Below are 17,018 nucleotides of genomic sequence, written 5' to 3' on the forward strand. Positions count from 1 at the left end.
AAGAGCCAGCAGAAGTAAGCATTCGTGGTTTGGTCCTGAGCTGGGGGGTCCTGGGCCGTGGGTTTGAGAGTAGGGCCATGTTCACGCCTAAGACACGTGAGCCACAGAGGTTTTCTGACTTTGCAGGAGATCTTCCCATTTCCACACAGGCTGGGCGACCCACAAAAAGGAGCAGTGGCTCCCCAGCCATGACACTCATGACAGAAGTACGTCTGATGGGGGCACAGGGCCACCGTGACTACCTGGGATCTACTGATGGGAGCCCAGTCCAAGGGGGAGAGGGTGCCACGCCAGTGAGGGGTGTAGGTGTCACTGACAGAAGTAAACAGAGGGATGAGGAAGCTATCCAATCTCTTCCCACCCTTCCTCTTCTGACTTCCCTGTGCCTCCTTCCCCAAGGACATACTGTCTACACGACAGATGGTGGGTGGGGTCATGACCTCTAAACTGGTGGTTCTGCATCGCCGGGAAGTTTTCAAAAACCACGGTCGAGGCCCCCAGAGCACGTCAATCACAATCACAGGGGCGGGCCTTAGCATCATTGTGTATCCACGATGCCAGTGATGGGCTCACTGGCCAGGATGGAGAACCAGGGCTGGGAAAGCAGCTGGGGAGAAAGAGGGAGAGAGACCAAGGGGACAGGGATGAGGGGTCACCCCAGCCCCAACAGAGGGAAAACACCAGCAGGGCACGGAGAGGGTGGGGGGCTCTGGAAATGAGAAGGAACCTACACTGTGCCACGAGGAGGCCCTGTGGGCTGTCAGCAGGAAATGTGGTAACGAGCAGAAATGTCTGCACCCTCAGGAAGACACTGGGCGAGAGAAGACAGGTGCAAACCCAAGATAGGGCGAGCACCGGTCTTGCAAGCTGGGAGCTAGGAGAGAGAACGGTGAAGAGGCTGTGAGACCGGAGAGGGCACTGTCGCTGCGGCTGGAGCAGGAAGTGGCCTGGACACCTGAGATGAAGTCCTGGATTTCCACAACCATGGCAACAAGTCAATGTCTTTAGACAGAAATGTTGGTGTCCCACTTGAAGGAATTAAGAACTTTCAGTGTCACCCCAGGACCGGCACCTGAGTGCCCGTTAAAGCATCCGCCCCCCCTTCCCCGCTCCCCCCTCCCCCCCACCCCCGCCGCCTGCACTTGGCTGACTTCCGACTCAAGCTCTTTAAGAACTTCTCCTGGCCTTGGCGAGGTCCCAGCCCTCCTAAGGCACTTCTTGGGTGTCCCTGTAAGCGCACCGTTTTCCTCTGATGCTGGTGCAACAACATGCTCTGTAGTTCCCTCCAATTTGCAGACATTGTGTCTCCTTGCTGGCACGTGGGTCCCCAACCTGTTTATGTTCTGCCTAAGGAACAGTGCCCAAGAGCGTGAGCACTCACATGCTAACAAAAGCAAATTCCACACATGGGTTGAAATATGCATTCCCCTTCTTGATGGGCGTGTAGCTACTTTGGAGTGTGTGGAATCCAGCTAAAAGCCATGACCACAGCTACAGTTTGCTTAGTACCACCAAGGAATCTAAAAATTAACCGAGAGGTGAAATTTATGGCGAAGACGAAGGAGGCTTGCTGAATTACCACTGGGCAAATTATAGAACGCAATCATGCCGACTTTTTAACAATTTGGAACAAGTCTGAAATGTCTTGCTTTGGATGGGTGTCCTGCTTCTAATTTGTGAACCCGTGCTGTTTTCTGCATGTCCTTATCTTTCTTGAATTCTAAATATGAGACTTTACTCTCGTGGATTCTCTGCCTTGGTTTTTATCTCTTCCTATAGCTGCTTAGTCTCACAGCCCACGGTTCTGTGATGGGTGTGAAGGTTACCACGCACGTTCGGGGCTACCTAGAATGACAGCTGCCATCGTTACTGTAGGAATTTTCTTCAAGGACATCTGTTTTTTATTTTAATTTTTTAAAATACGTTTTTATTGATTTTAGAGAGATGGAGAGTTAGAAACATTGATGAGAGAGAAATATCCATCAGCTGCCTCCTGCACTCCCCCTTCTAGGGATCAAAACCGGGCATGTGTCCCCAGCTGGCAATCAAACTGATGACCTCCTGGCACATGGGATGATGCTCAGCCACCGAGCCACACCAGCTGGGCTCCAGGACATCTTTTTGACCCAACAAAACTATTTCCATCTCCTGGGGCCCTGGGCCTGGGGCTGGAGGAGGTGAGCAGGCTACAGTGCAGCCTACAGCAGGGTGAGACCACAGCCACAGGGCACGTAGGCCTGGGCCATCATCCACACCTACCTCCCCCACCCAGACGGAACAGCAGACCTGGCATTTGTGAAGTCGGATGGGAAGTTAATGATGTGAAAGAAAGACAAGTCCACCAATGGCTAAGTTGTATGAAGTGTGTGTGGGGGGGGGGGTGGGGGGGTTGGCGGGGGGCGGGGAGGTGAGGAGAGGCAGAGGAGACAGGAGGGCCGGAGCCAGGAAGAGGATGGGACGATTATTAGAAATATCTTGGGATAAACTGGGACAGGTTCACAAACTTTTATCCATAATTTTGAAATGCAAAACTTCCTGAAAACAGTTTCTTTGTGCCTTTGCTAACAAATAAATTTGATCCAAAAAACGGACCTAAACGGACATGAGGTTATTTGGTCTTTTCCGTCCAAGAAAACGTGAATATTCATCTCCTTCGCCACAGAAATTACTGTGTTTCCTGAATCCCGTGGGAGTGTTGCTGAATGTCCAGTGAACACACCTATTACCTTTCTGAGAGCTGAATTCTCAAAGACATTTGGCCCCAAAGGGTTTGCTTTTGGCTGAGGGACTGTTGAGCTGACACAATCCCCAGACAGGGAAACGCTCTGGCTTTAATCCGTCTATTCTCTCCCCACATCAGGGAGGTGTGCGCCCGGCCTCTGCTTCTCCCTCATTTCTGTAAGTTTAACTCAGTGGACAGTTCACCGGCAACAAAACAAGACGGAGCGGCAGAACGCTATTCCTACGCCGCACACGAAACGTGGCCCTGACGCTGCCGTGACCCCGTGGCCTTTCTCCTCTTCGTGTCCTACCTGACCCATCCTGTGGCTCCAACAGCTCCCGCGCCCACGCCTCACCGCAGTGTGGCTGTGGCACAGGTACATGACAAATTTGAACGTGGTGCTGAGCTTCAGAAAGAAGGTAGCTAACTACATTTAAGCGTAAAAATTAATGTTCCAAATGAAATGTCCACAGGTTTTCTAAAAGGCAGATCTATAGCGATGGAAATCCTATATAATAAAACCCTAATAAGCAAATTGATCAAATGGCAGAACGACCGGTCGCTATGATACGCACTGACTACCAGCAGGGGCCGAGGCTGGCCAGTGGGTAGCCCCAGGCCGCCAGCCAAGGCAGGTGCCAGCTGGGGCCTCCCAATCATCCCGCCCGCCGATCACCCCACAGATGGTCCTGATCGCCAGCCAGGCCTAGGGACCTTACCCTCTATATTGGGAACAGCCTCTAGATTTAAAAATAAAACCTGACAAGGCTACTCTAACACTGAAAAAACAGGATGATGCAGTGATGACATGTGTGGACTCTGGCTTGCACATTTTGGGGTCAGCCCTGATTCCGACACTTACAACTGTGTGACAAAGCCAGTTACTTAACTTCTCTCTGCTTCAGTTTTTCCACCCATAAGATGGGGAAAGTGGTACTACTGCCTCAGAAGGATCATGTTATGTGCTACTTTTTATAATCAGGGCAAAACAATGTAGCTGCTCACACAACAGCAAGATGCCTTTCACCTGCATGAAAAGTATGGTCACTGGTGCATGCAGCGTCCAGATTGCGAGAGGGATGTCCGACTGCTGGTTCAGGCCCAACGTCCCCCGAGGGGTCCCAGATTGCAAGAGGATGCAGGCTGGGCTGAGGGGTTCCGCCCCCCACCACCACCGTGTACAAATTTTGTGAACCGGTCCTCTAGTGTAGACATAAAAGAGAAAAAGACAGGAAAGTCAGTGTGGCCGGGGCTGCCTGTGGCCGTCACAGTGCCACACATGGGTACAGCGGATCTTTTGGGGGTGATCCGTAGGATTTTTCCTAAGGATTGTGCTGATAGTTCCACAATTCTGTACGTTTATTAAAAATCACATTAGAACCACAGCTCTAAAGAGAGTGTAAGACAGATGGAATTATACACTTAAAATGGGAGACCCATGGCATGTAAATTGTACCTCAATGAAGATGTTAAAAGAAATGAATATCCTAAATTTCTAAAGTAACACCTAGTTGTCAACACCGCCTGGTATTTTCCTGACATTTCAAATTAATACCATTGGAAATGAGGAGGTGGGCAAGAAATGGGACCTATTAATGATTACAAGGAAAAATGAGCAATTTCACATCTGGACAGAGAACATGATTTCTTTCAGATATTCCCCCATATCTAGCCAATGGAATCTCAATGATTTCTGTTTAACATACTATGCAGGTCCTCTAATTACCTATTACCTTTCTAAAAGCTGAATTCTCAAAGGGTTTATTGTATTAAGCTGCAGTATTTTATTTTCCAGTCGTCTTGCAAAGAGTGTAAACTCCTGGGCTCGCTCTGGGGTTATGCCACAGTCTTCACTATCGTGTCTTCAGGACCTAGTAGGTGTTCAATAAACGAATGCATCAATTGCAATGATTTCTTCACCAGAGTCACCTGTCACATCTCCATTTGCTTAAACAGTATACAGCAAACTTAACCGACATTTCCTACCTTCTAGATCAGGCTTCCCAACCTCCGCCCTCGGGCCAGCCTCTTCCCCGGAGGCTGTTCTGTGCACAGAATGAAAGCAGCGCCCCTGCCTCCCCCACCGGTTGCCAGCTGTGCCCCCTCCCCAGCTGTGACACCCAAAGATGCCTTCAGACAGGGCCCAGCATCCTTGGGGCACAGTCACCCTGGCTGAGAACCACAGCTCTGAAGAGAGTGCAAGGCAGATGGAACCAAGCTGATGGGTTCACATCTCAACGAAGCCTTGTTCTGCTTCCGGAAGCCAGTGAGGACACTGAGAAAGGAAAAGCATACGACGAGCACGTGGTGACTCTGTGACCACAGGCCTTGGCACATGACAGGGAGAGCTACAGGGAGAGATCGGTTCCCTCTCTTTGTAACTGTGAGATGAAAAAGGCTCGTTCTCAGCCAAGGCTGGCCATGGTGAGGATACGAGGAGCTGGGGAACACATAAGAGAAGCAGAGGCCGTGCCAAACAGCCCGGGGCTGCCAGACAGCAGAGGGAAACACTGCGTGTTGTTTCGAGTTGTATCCAGGAGAACAAGCTGGAAAATGCTATTGAGTATTTGTTAAAAGAAAAGCTCTCTGATAATTCAGTTCCTGACCTGCTACTGTGAGCAAATAACTCAGCCCATTGGAAAGGTTAAGAACTGTGGTGGCAGAAACCGTGACATTCAGCATCAGTTGAACACTTCAGTGTTTCACTTTCCTCTGCAGCCGTCGCATTGAGCAGCCCTGTTTCAGATGTCCCAGCCCAGAGCCCGAAAAGCCCATATTGCATGCTCTTCACGAGACTCCACATTGTTAGTTTCAATTCTACTTTGGCGATATTGAGCATTTCACACTGAGGTTAAAGTTCAAGATGTATGTTTTGGGCAGAGTGACTATCCTATATAATAAAAGCCTAATATGAAAATTGTCCCCTCAACTGGGAGTTCGACCAGGAGTTCAGCTAGGGGGTGGGGCCAGCAGGTCAACTGCCTGCGGCCCCTCCCCCTGGCCAGCCCCGCCCTGGCCGGTGGCAGCAGCCCCAGCTGGCAGCTGCTAGGGACCCTACCAGTGCACGAATTTTGTGCACTGGGCCTGCAGTTATATAATAAAGCAAAGAGAACATATTCTTGGCACTCTCCAGATATGTCTAAATGTCTATCAAGATTCATAATACTTTATTCCAAAACATCTTTATTTTTTATTTAGAAAAACAAAGAAGTAGCCCTGGCTGGTTTAGCTCAGTGCATAGAGCATCAGCCTGCAGACTGAAGAGTCTTGGGTTCGATTCCAGTCAAGGGCACATGCCTGGGTTGAGGGCTCAATCCCCAGTATGGGGCATGCAAGAGGCAGCCAGTCAATGATTCTCTCTCATCATTGATGTTTCCTTCTCTTTCTCCCTCTCCCTTTCTCTCTGAAATCAATAAAAATATATTTAAAAAATAATAAAAAATTTTAAAAAGAAAAGAAAAACAAAGGCGTATATTTCTAATCTCAACACCAACCATTGGGGCACTACAAGCGACACCATGCTAGGCATGTCTACATTTCTTCTCGATCTGCTACATGGAAGAAAACGCTTCAGTAGATAGGTATGTGCCAACTCCTAACACTGGAAAAGGGCGCATATCGTTTAAATTCTCTTTGTTAAAAGGATTACATTTATCTCCGTGTGCCTGTTGGTAAACGGAAGCAGGTTTTGGACTCTGAAATATTAAGTATGTAATGCCTAAATCCACTAAGAGCTAAAATGCAAATGCTCCCTAGTCAATCAAGCCCTCACTGCACACATAATTATGATATTCAAATTGGATGACTAATTTAGACATTCTCTCAAGTCAAGTACACATAACACAAAAATGTCTGAATAAACTTCAATAGGAAGAAAAAAGGGCAGTTTAATTACTCTTTTAGAAAGTGAGAACTCCTACGACATAATATTAAAATACACACTCATGGACAGGTTAGTAGGAAACGCAGCGTAGGTATTCATCTTGAGAGGAATGTCAGCACAGTGAGCCTTGACCGAACACCACTGAGCCCTGGATGCTCATATTTGCTTTTGATGAAATGGGGACACATGAGGCATGAAATGACCAAATTAATTTTCATTTTACTTCATTTGAGTTTCTTCACATGTTATTATAAATACAAAATCTTATCTAAAATACCACATTACTTCATATTGTTATTTCAATTGCATACACCTATATTGTGATCTCCCAGCTACACGGAGTGAGGCTGCCACAATACACCATGTGTAAAGGTAATTACTACAACTCTGATGGCCCCCTAACATTTTTAAAAAACTGTAAAAAATGTGCAAACGTGTGATTATTTTAAAAAGTCAGCACTAATAACAAAAAGTCAAACCACTGAATGTCACAAATGCATAAGCTCTTGTGGATTCAAATTTTCCTAATAAAGCTAAAATGCATAATTGGCGCCACGAAGCTTGAAATTGAGGTTTAAGGATAAGCGCTGGGTACCAGCATGTTGCCACTTTCTAGAAATTGCTTTCATCCGGAAACTGCCATTTAGTAAGGCTCGTAGGTGTTTTTTGTGTGAAATAGATATAATATAAAAATAAAGAAGCAAAAGATGAACTTAAAATAAATAAAATGTAGCATCATAAACTTTTCAGTCATAAAACTTGTTACATTTCATGCTTCTAATATTACTGTATATGAACAGCAAATCTCTGCTTCAACAGTAGCAACGTTACTTAAATCATAATTATAGAATATCAGGAGCCAAATACAAGTTATAAAACTAAAATTTCAGATTTGCCCTGTATCGCTTTACACTGCTTAAGAAAAAGGCAAATGCTTGAACTCGTTGGCATTAAGTGGGTAACATGATAGCTGCTTTGGCAAGACAAAGCAAGCTCCACCACTTAACGTATTTGGAGAATTCGAGAATAATATCATAAGAGGAAAGCCGATAGATTAAACTCGACTGGGCTGGTTTTTATTTCATACACATGCACGCACGCTTGCACACACCGTGCTTCTCACGCACAGCACCCATCACGACACCTAAAACATCAATTTCCCTTGTAGCACAAAGTTTAGAATAAGCGATCCTTTCATTTTATAACTCAGATGCTTTTTTAAAGCTTTTAAGATAATGACAAAAACAAGATGCTCATTTGTGAGAAGACTGTCCCCCGGTCTGACTTAATCACATACATTTGCATAAGTAACCTGTGGCCCATCACAGGTAGATGTTGGTGCTTCGAGAAGACTAATCAAAAAGTCTCTTAAATATTCCACCCCCTGATTGTTCTTGAGCAGCTGTTCACGCAGACACAGGTCTTGCGATGGGGTGGCAGGACCCCGAACTCGAAGTCAGATGCCCGTCAGGGGCCCCAGGAGCTCAGCCGCCCCGCTGCCGTCTCTGCGCAGTCACCTGAACCCTGCCGCAGCTCCCTGGGTCGAATTAAAGGACAAGATGGGCAAGGACTGAGCGGCATGGTATCAGCTAGAACACACAGCCGCACGCTCCAGGCTGTCTATCACTTCACGAGGCCGCTTTGAGGCAGTGAAAATGATGGGAAACTACGCTCAGTCTCCCCCAAATACACCAACGGGCCAAGACGTGCATTAATAACTATAAAAGGATTGGTTCAAAGGTCCAAACCTCCACGGACGCTATGCCCTGGGGAAAGCCCAGTTTCCATAAACTGTCAAATATTGCCGTTTGCCACGTCCCCTTTTGGGGGCGCGTGCACGCGTGCAGTGAGATGTGCCGGCTCCGGAGAACCAAGCATTTGGGGCACCGAGGAGGTGACTCTTGCATTCTTCCAAGTTTACCAAGTGCCCACTTTTCTCCATGAAAGAGAAAAAATAAGTGAAAAAACAAGAAATGGCAATTCTATCCTATAAGCAGCTTGAGACCCAGGATGGCCCTCCACTCATGATTGTGTTGCTCACTCCTTTCCTTTACCCCCACTCCCACCCTCCTTCCACATAGGCTCAGGCACTGAAAGCCACAGGAGAAACAGCCATCACCTGTGGGACAAAGCAAGGGAACAGTCAGCCCTGCCCCTTTGCCCCTGCCTGTCACTTCCACCCCACCCTCCCCGCACCTGGCTTCCAGCCCGCAGAGCCGCTCTGCCTCTGGCTCTGAGCTCTGCGTCCACGCACCTGGCAGAACCTCCTCTCGGTGAACATGACCGTCCCACCTCCTTTGCGCCAGCGCATGCTCCCCGGCAGGGCACGTCTCAACAGCACCTCCCCAAGCGAGCCTGTTTCCGCTCGGCCTGTGTCCTGAATTCCAGAGCCATAGGCCGGTGCCACCGCCTGGCTCAGCCCCGGCGTCATGTCCACGCATCCGCAGGTGAATTCATCATCTTCCCCTGCAAACGTGCCGCCTCTGTGTTTGCTTCCAGGACCAAGGGCCCCTCTGTCCATCTAACTCCTCAAGCCAAAGGCCTGGGAGTCCCCCTAAAGTGGCCCCCACTCTTTCTCCCCCGCCCACCACTCTGAGTTCAGACCTTAAACCTGCATGGGGACTCAACAGCTTCGCTGCAGGCTTCTCTCTTCTGCACGCCCGCCCCCCCCCCCCCCCGCCCGCCCCCATTCTCTACAAAACACCCAGAGTGATCGTTCTAAAAGGACAACCATTGACGCCCCTTCCTGAAGTGGCTGCAGCCTCACTCTGCACCTCCAGCCTCGCCCGCCACGCCACACGCATCAGCTACATGGACCAGCTGTCCCAGTCAGCCGCCCTCTCTGGCACCTTCACGCCACTGTACTTGCTCCCACCGTAAGAACAGTGACCGCCAGCCGCTCCCATGGCTGCTGCTCCCCTCCGACCTGCCTTCCACCCTCAGCCAGCCCCAAGGCCTCAGGGAGAGCCCCTTGGAGCCAGGGACCCTGCGGAGCCAGCACTTCCCGCCCTGGTGCACCCCCCCCCCAGCTCTGGTCTCTTCCCCTCCAGAGACCCAGGTTCTCCAGGGCAGGGGGGGAACCTTCCTGGCTGAGGCTGCCTCGCCCAGCAGCACGCCTGGTGGCAGATCTGCCAGATGGGTAGGGACCTGGTGCGGGCAGAAATGACACTTCACTCCCCCGGGTTTGCCCAGCACTGCGGGCAGGTGGCTGAGGACTGAGGACGGGAGCAGAGGTAGGCCCCTGGGCAGGTGGCAGGTGTGGGGAGAACAGTGAGGCCCTCGGCTTGCAGCTCCCACAGGGAACGCAGAGGTGGTGGCGTCCTGAGGGCAGCCATGCTACAGACCGCAGTTTTTGTTAATTAAACATGGTCCGTGTGTGGCTTTATTGACTCTGACTTACAACGTGAGCTGCCCGTCAATGTTCCCAGCAGTGTCGGCAGCGGGTGACCAGCGGGCCACGCAGGGTGAGCACAGTGGGGAGAAGGGCTGGAGCGAGCCGAGGGCGTGAGCATGGTGATCCCATCACGAACACAGTGGGACCAGACGCCCGAGAACGCGGCTGATGGGAGAGAAACGTGCAAAGCTGCTGCTGATCAAATAAAACATTTTTTTAACTCGGCTCCTCCATAAGGTTCCCAGGGCTCTGCATTTTACGGAAAGGGCTCCCAGTCAGGCCAGCCTCCCTGTCCTCTGAACACAGCCTGCAATTAGAATGCGGAATTCTCCCTAAGTAGTCACTCCACAGCCCTGAAAGAATGAAGGAGGGCGCGTGCATGAGACATCACAGGATATGCTAAAATATGGTAACAATTCAACAACAGTAACTCAAGCCCTGGGATATGAATCACTTACTGAATGAATATTGCCTCCTGAGCAAAATAAAATAAAAAGTTGGGGGTGGAGCTCAGGACCCGGGTTTTGAGGACATTTCCAGTGGGTTTCAGACTCTGCGTTTGCCTGTAGTCAGAGAGGGGCACCGCTGCACAGGTCTGAGGCTCCCCGTCCCCGCAACACCCTGCAGCCTTACTGCCGGGCGTGTGCGCTCATTTACTGCAAAGGCCTCAGTGTCCCTGGGAATGACTCATGACGCTGTTGGTTGTGACCTTTTTTTCACTTACATAACCCCCCCAATTTTTTAGTCACTTGAGAAAATCTCAGGACTCTACACTTCTCCTTTCTTTAAAGAGAATGACGCAAGTATGTGACCCCAAACCCAGATAAACAGCTAAGTTAACACGGCCCTCCGGGGTGTCCCAGTGCCAGCCACAGGCTTCCTGCTTCCCATTTCACAACGTGCACCTCTGGGTTTCTTTTCTAAGCTCATGGCATGGACTAAGCTTAAGCTCTTCCTCCACAGAGACAGGCGATGACAGTCAATGCCAGCTGCTGGCCGTGGGCAGGCCGGCGGGCACAGCCCTGTCCCGGGGAATGCAGGGACTAGGACAGTGTAGGACCACTTTCAGAAGCACTACTTAGGACACCCGTGAACAGTTTCACTGCCACGGAGGCACCACAGCTGGAGGCAGCAGATGCTGTGTAAGGAGCCCAGGGCTCTCGGACAGCCCTGACTCCACCCGCGGCTCCAAAACTCGCTAGTGTGACCTTGGACAAGTGTGCTGACCTTTCTGGGCCTCTGTTTCCACTTTTGCGAAAGAGGACAATAAAGTAACTACTCTATAAGGTTCACTCTGAGGATTAAAGTAAATGCTGAGGTAGAGTTCTTAGCACGACAGTCGGCCGGGTGAGTGTTAGCGATCACTCCCGTTCTCACCCAGGGTACAGCCAGGGAGGACTGGACAGCCGGCCGGGTGAGTCCCTGTGTTAGCGATCACTCCCGTTCTCACCCAGGGTACAGCCAGGGAGGACTGGACAGCCGGCCGGGTGAGTCCCTGTGTTAGCGATCACTCCCGTTCTCACCCAGGGCACAGCCAGGGAGGACTGGACAGCCGGCCGGGTGAGTCCCTGTGTTAGCGATCACTCCCGTTCTCACCCAGGGCACAGCCAGGGAGGACTGGACAGCCGGTCGGGTGAGTCCCTGTGTTAGCCATCACTCCCGTTCTCACCCAGGGTACAGCCAGAAAGGACTGGACAGCCGGTCGGGTGAGTCCCTGTGTTAGCCATCACTCCCGTTCTCACCCAGGGCACAGCCAGGGAGGACTGGACAGCCGGTCGGGTGAGTCCCTGTGTTAGCCATCACTCCCGTTCTCACCCAGGGTACAGCCAGGGAGGACTGGACAGCCGGCCGGGTGAGTCCCTGTGTTAGCGATCACACCCGTTCTCACCCAGGGTACAGCCAGGGAGGACTGGATAGCCGGCCGGGTGAGTCCCTGTGTTAGAGATCACTCCCGTTCTCACCCAGGGTACAGCCAGGGAGGACTGGACAGCCGGCCGGGTGAGTCCCTGTGTTAGCGATCACACCCGTTCTCACCCAGGGTACAGCCAGGGAGGACTGGACAGCCGGCCGGGTGAGTCCCTGTGTTAGAGATCACTCCCGTTCTCACCCAGGGTACAGCCAGGGAGGACTGGACAGCCGGCCAGGTGAGTCCCTGTGTTAGCCATCACTCCCGTTCTCACCCAGGGTACAGCCAGGGAGGACTGGACAGCCGGCCGGGTGAGTCCCTGTGTTAGAGATCACTCCCGTTCTCACCCAGGGTACAGCCAGGGAGGACTGGACAGCCGGCCAGGTGAGTCCCTGTGTTAGCCATCACTCCCGTTCTCACCCAGGGTACAGCCAGGGAGGACTGGACAGCCGGCCGGGTGAGTCCCTGTGTTAGCCATCACTCCCGTTCTCACCCAGGGTACAGCCAGGGAGGACTGGACAGCCGGCCGGGTGAGTCCCTGTGTTAGCGATCACACCCGTTCTCACCCAGGGCACAGCCAGGGAGGACTGGACAGCCGGCCGGGTGAGTCCCTGTGTTAGCGATCACACCCGTTCTCACCCAGGGTACAGCCAGGGAGGACTGGACAGCCGGCCGGGTGAGTCCCTGTGTTAGCGATCACACCCGTTCTCACCCAGGGTACAGCCAGGGAGGACTGGACATGCAGCAGGTAAGTCACACTCGGAGCTGCCTGCCGCCCACACCTACCCTGTGCTCTCAGGCTCACAGTGCCCCAGCCTGAGGGACACGCTGCCATGTGCACAGGAACCGCTTGCCTGTATAATCAGAAACCTGTATAAAGCACCCCCACCACACACACACACACACCAGCACAGAGCTCAGGGATGTCTGAAATGTAATCGGCTCCCGACTCCCTCAGCGCACAGTGCAGACAATTCAAAGTTGTAGGTGACGGGGGAGAGAGTGAGCGAGGCGTGCATTTATGTCCATGTGAAGAGCAGCCGGCACTCCTCGCCCATGCTGACGCAAGAGGAAGCGGCGCCGGGGGAGAGTGAGGGGGAAGTCTGGAGGTGGCCACAGAGAAGCCAACAAGGAGAGGACCAGACAAGAAAGAACACAGAACCACATGTAAATTCTGAGGAGCTGGTTAAAAGTCAGTGTGGGTCCGGCTGAAGTGACAAAGGGGGTCGGGGGAGATTTTACTACAGAACCACCACAACAGAGGAGCATCTGAGCCCTAAGTGTTGACTGAGGAAAAGGGGTCTGCGAACTCTGAAAAGAAGGGGCAAGCAGAGAGCTGTGGCGAGCCTCAGCGGCTTCAGCCAGGGTTCTGGGCACCCCTGCTGCCGTGCGTCCCCAGCACACGGAGTCCTTCCCTTGAGCTCCCTCCCAGAGAGCTTGTCTTTTATTTTATTTTGAGATACAATTGGTATTTAACATACGTATATTAATTTCAGGCATGCAACCTAATGCATCGATCTTGTATCTGCTGAGAAGTAACCACCACCACAAGTCTGGTTAACATCCACGTAGCTACAGATTCCCTTTTCTGTAATGAGAACTCGTGAGGGCTACTCTCTTAGCCACTTTCAGACCTGCAACACAGCATCGCTAACTGCAGTCACCGCACAGAGAGTTTTGATTATTGACAGAGAAAGCCGGCTTGGAACATCTCTGGAAGTACCCCCAGGGGCAGGTCGCATCAGCCCAGAGGGGCAATTAATATTAGATCAGTCTGTAAGTGGTCTGTTGCCATGTGCCTCATACAATAATTCAATTTTAATGCCTAGAAAAGAGAGGCAGTGTTCACCAAGGGCCAGAACATTATGTAGGATCTGGATGGTCATGGAAGAAAGCCACGAAGCACGGGCCTGCCCACCAGGCCCAGCCGCTGGCGCTCAGGTGGGACGGCCAGCGGGCTGTGACCAGTTTCAACACAGCGCTGCTCCCTCGGGCCCTGCCGCTGCTCCCAGACCAGGTGCAAAGGCCGAGAGGAAGCTTATTTAAGGTGAAGCACAGCCACCTCAGTTCTGAACAAACAGTACAATGTGCGGCACCGTGCCAGGGCTTCGGTCTGCCCTGGGAGCTCTCCGCTGGGACTAGTCTCGCCGGAGATGGCATGACTGTGGGTGCATCGCTGCTTCCACCGTGGTTTAGTCCACCTGGACCAGCGCAGCCCCATCCGCAGGCAGGAAACCAACCGGGGGCCCCATCCTCCACTGTGAGTTGCAACCTCATACCCATTTTCTTTTCTTGACTTGCCCCATGGACCAATAAGGAAGTAAAAAGCCACAGAGTCACTTCACACTGCAGGGAGCACCCCCGCACCTGCTGGCACCTCGCTCACCTGCGAGGGGCGAGTTACTAAACACTAATTACGATAATAGCAAAGCTCCCCACCGCGGAGAACGAGGTTGTGATTGCTGTTTAGCACTTTGCATACTTTAATGTGCAACCTCAATGTCCTCATCTGTAAATTGAAGATAATATTGCACTTATTTCATTATGTTCTTGCGAGGATGAGAGGAGGGAAGATGGAGGCAGCACTGGGCAAGTTGAGGCAGCCAGCTTTAGAACAACAGGGTGTGAAACGACAGATGCAGGCTAAGATCCCCACTCTGAGTTCTACTACTTGATCTCCTGAGCTTCAGTTTCCCCATCTCTAAAGCGGACATGGAGTCACCTACCTCGGAGAGGAATTGTGGAGACGGCGAGTCAAACCCCAGCCAGTCTGCTTCCCGGAGAGGCGTCTAGTAAATGCTTATACCCTCCCCTGTCATACACGTGAACTGACTCCGTTCACCTGCGTCAGCCGCCATTCCGTGTCGTCCAAGGTGCCCATGTCCTCTCGTAAGACTGACCGCTTTACCCAGTTTCATGGGCCAGACACTGGCTCAACAGCTTCACGTCTATAACTCACCCTCACCCAAGTCAATGAGGGAGGAGCTGCTGTCATCCCATTTCACAGACACTGAGGCACAGAGTTTAGGTACCTGCCCCGCTCCGTCCTCCCCATAACTATGCAAGTGCTTTGGGGAGTCAACCTGCTTGGGATCCCAATCCTGGGTGTATCTCTTTCAGATATAAGCCATGGATGGTCTCACAAACCACAGTGTGTTGACTAGACCAACTTTTCAACCTTTGAAATAATATTTTGTATATTTTCTTAGAACTCTTCAAAGAAACTGTATGTTTTTAAATGAGGTACCTATAACTAGTTCATCTTATTCTATGCTGGAATACCATAAATAAATGTGCTTCTTTTTCTAAAGATTACCCAAATAAGTCTTACATTAAAATGTACCCATGAGTTTTGATTTAAACAATTATTATAAGTCCAAATTAAAAAATATACATAGGTAGGTAGATAGATAGATAGATAGATACCAGTAGATAAATATTAGGGCAGTATTAATTATATCTGTTTGGTTAAACTAATGACTACTACATCAAATAATCTGAATAGTCTCCTTATTTCTAATACTGTCTTAGTCACCACAGTACTATATGGTACTTCAAAGTATCCTTTTACAAATTTGATCAACTCAAATATTAAACATCAATGATGAAGATCTACCCATCTGCTTAGAAGGAATCTCTAGGGAAGAGATGAGAAAGAAAGGTTAAAAAAGTCTATCCTTCAAAGTGCACAAGGCAGCCACCTCTAAATCATGCTCTTTGTTTATTAGGATAATTAAGCCCTTCAGTGCTCTTAACTTTCAGACTCCACACTTGTCTGGCAGGACCAATTTTCACTTTCTCTAAAACAAAGGGGAGTGTGCACAGGCCTCCACGGGCTGACAGTGCGTACTATTTTAAAACACGACTCTGTCTAATTCCTGGAGCTGCCTTGAAAAATATGCTGGGTTTCTGCTGGCTTGCTCCCTGCCGGGGGAAGACACTCCAACCTGAAGAGCGCGCTGAGTGTCGGTCAGGATTTTCATTAAACGCTGTTCAAGCTGGACCTTAGAACAAATGCAGCGGGCGGCGCAGCTGCTGCCCCGCGGAGCCAGGGCTGTCCCACGGAGGCTTACATAAGAGGCGCAGGACGTCAGAGTGAAGCCCAAGTGTCATCTGTATCCTGCTCCTCTGAGACTTGCTTAAAGTGCATGAAATCACAGAACACAGCAGATTTCCCATGTCATTCGCCTTATAGCACAAAACGCTGGGCTGACATTCAAGTTGTTTTCCCCTTAAAAACCTGGGCTGTTATAGAGACGTTGGCAACTTCTGCCGAGGGGAAGAGAGAAGTGGGGTGCGCGGGAAGCCTGGGGCATAGCTCCCATCCCCAAAGACCCAGGGCACCCAGGGATATTACAGGAGGCTCCCCAGGACTTAGGACAGAGGTGACAGGCCCCTGCGCCCCTCCCCCCCGCACATACCTCGGAGAAGCTGGGAATGTGCCCTGAGCAGCGGGCGCGGTGCCCGCGAGCACCTGTCCTCGCGCTGCACGTGTCCAGCTGGCACGGCTGCTACGCCGCGGCCTCTCCCGCGTGTGTGTCCGCGTCTGGCACCCTGACCTCCCCAAGCTGGCGCCCGGCTAACAAGAGATGCCACCCCAGCTTCCCACACCACGAAGATGATAACAACCAACCTCGCCTCCGCACGGCTCCCTCCAACTTCGGAAACTGCAGTCAACTCGCGGGGACGCAGCGAACTGGGTGCCTTCTTGGGGACCGCGCTCGGCTGCGCGCGGCCGGTGGCCCCGCTCTGCACCAGCCGCCTCGGCTCCGCGGTGCCCGGCGGCGCCGGCGGCGGCACCGGGCCCGGGGGGCGCGCTCCGAGCCCCTGGTGTGCGTCTCCTGCTCCGAGGGAATCGCGGCTCCGCAGGGAACGCGGCCAGACAGAAGCTGAGGTGCTGCTGCTCGCAGAGCCGCCCGCCCGCTCCCAGGCTCGGTCACATCGCGAGCTCGCCAGCCGGCCCGGGCGGGCGAGGGGCGGGCGAGGGGCAGCGGGCACCGCAGTCCGCACTGGGCGCCGCGCCGCGGAGAATGACAGCGCCGGGGAGGAGCGGCCGGGAGGCGCGGGCGCGAATGCGCATGAGCCGGGCCCAGGCGGCACGTCACCGGGGGGC

General features: G+C 51.8%; 1 protein-coding gene across 1 annotated transcript in view; it reads right to left on the reverse strand.

The window, feature by feature from the left end:
• PAG1 (phosphoprotein membrane anchor with glycosphingolipid microdomains 1) overlaps window positions 1-16,791 on the reverse strand; it is a 114,730-nt gene extending 97,939 nt beyond the window's left edge. Inside the window, exon 1 of the mRNA XM_080647100.1 lies at window positions 16,539-16,791. The gene's annotated coding sequence lies outside the window, so the exon portion shown is untranslated. The remainder of the gene's footprint in view (window positions 1-16,538) is intronic.
• Window positions 16,792-17,018: the final 227 nt, after the last annotated feature.

Source organism: Plecotus auritus (genome assembly GCF_963455305.1).
Source record: "Plecotus auritus genome assembly, chromosome: 11".
NCBI classification, from domain to species: Eukaryota; Metazoa; Chordata; class Mammalia; order Chiroptera; family Vespertilionidae; genus Plecotus; species Plecotus auritus.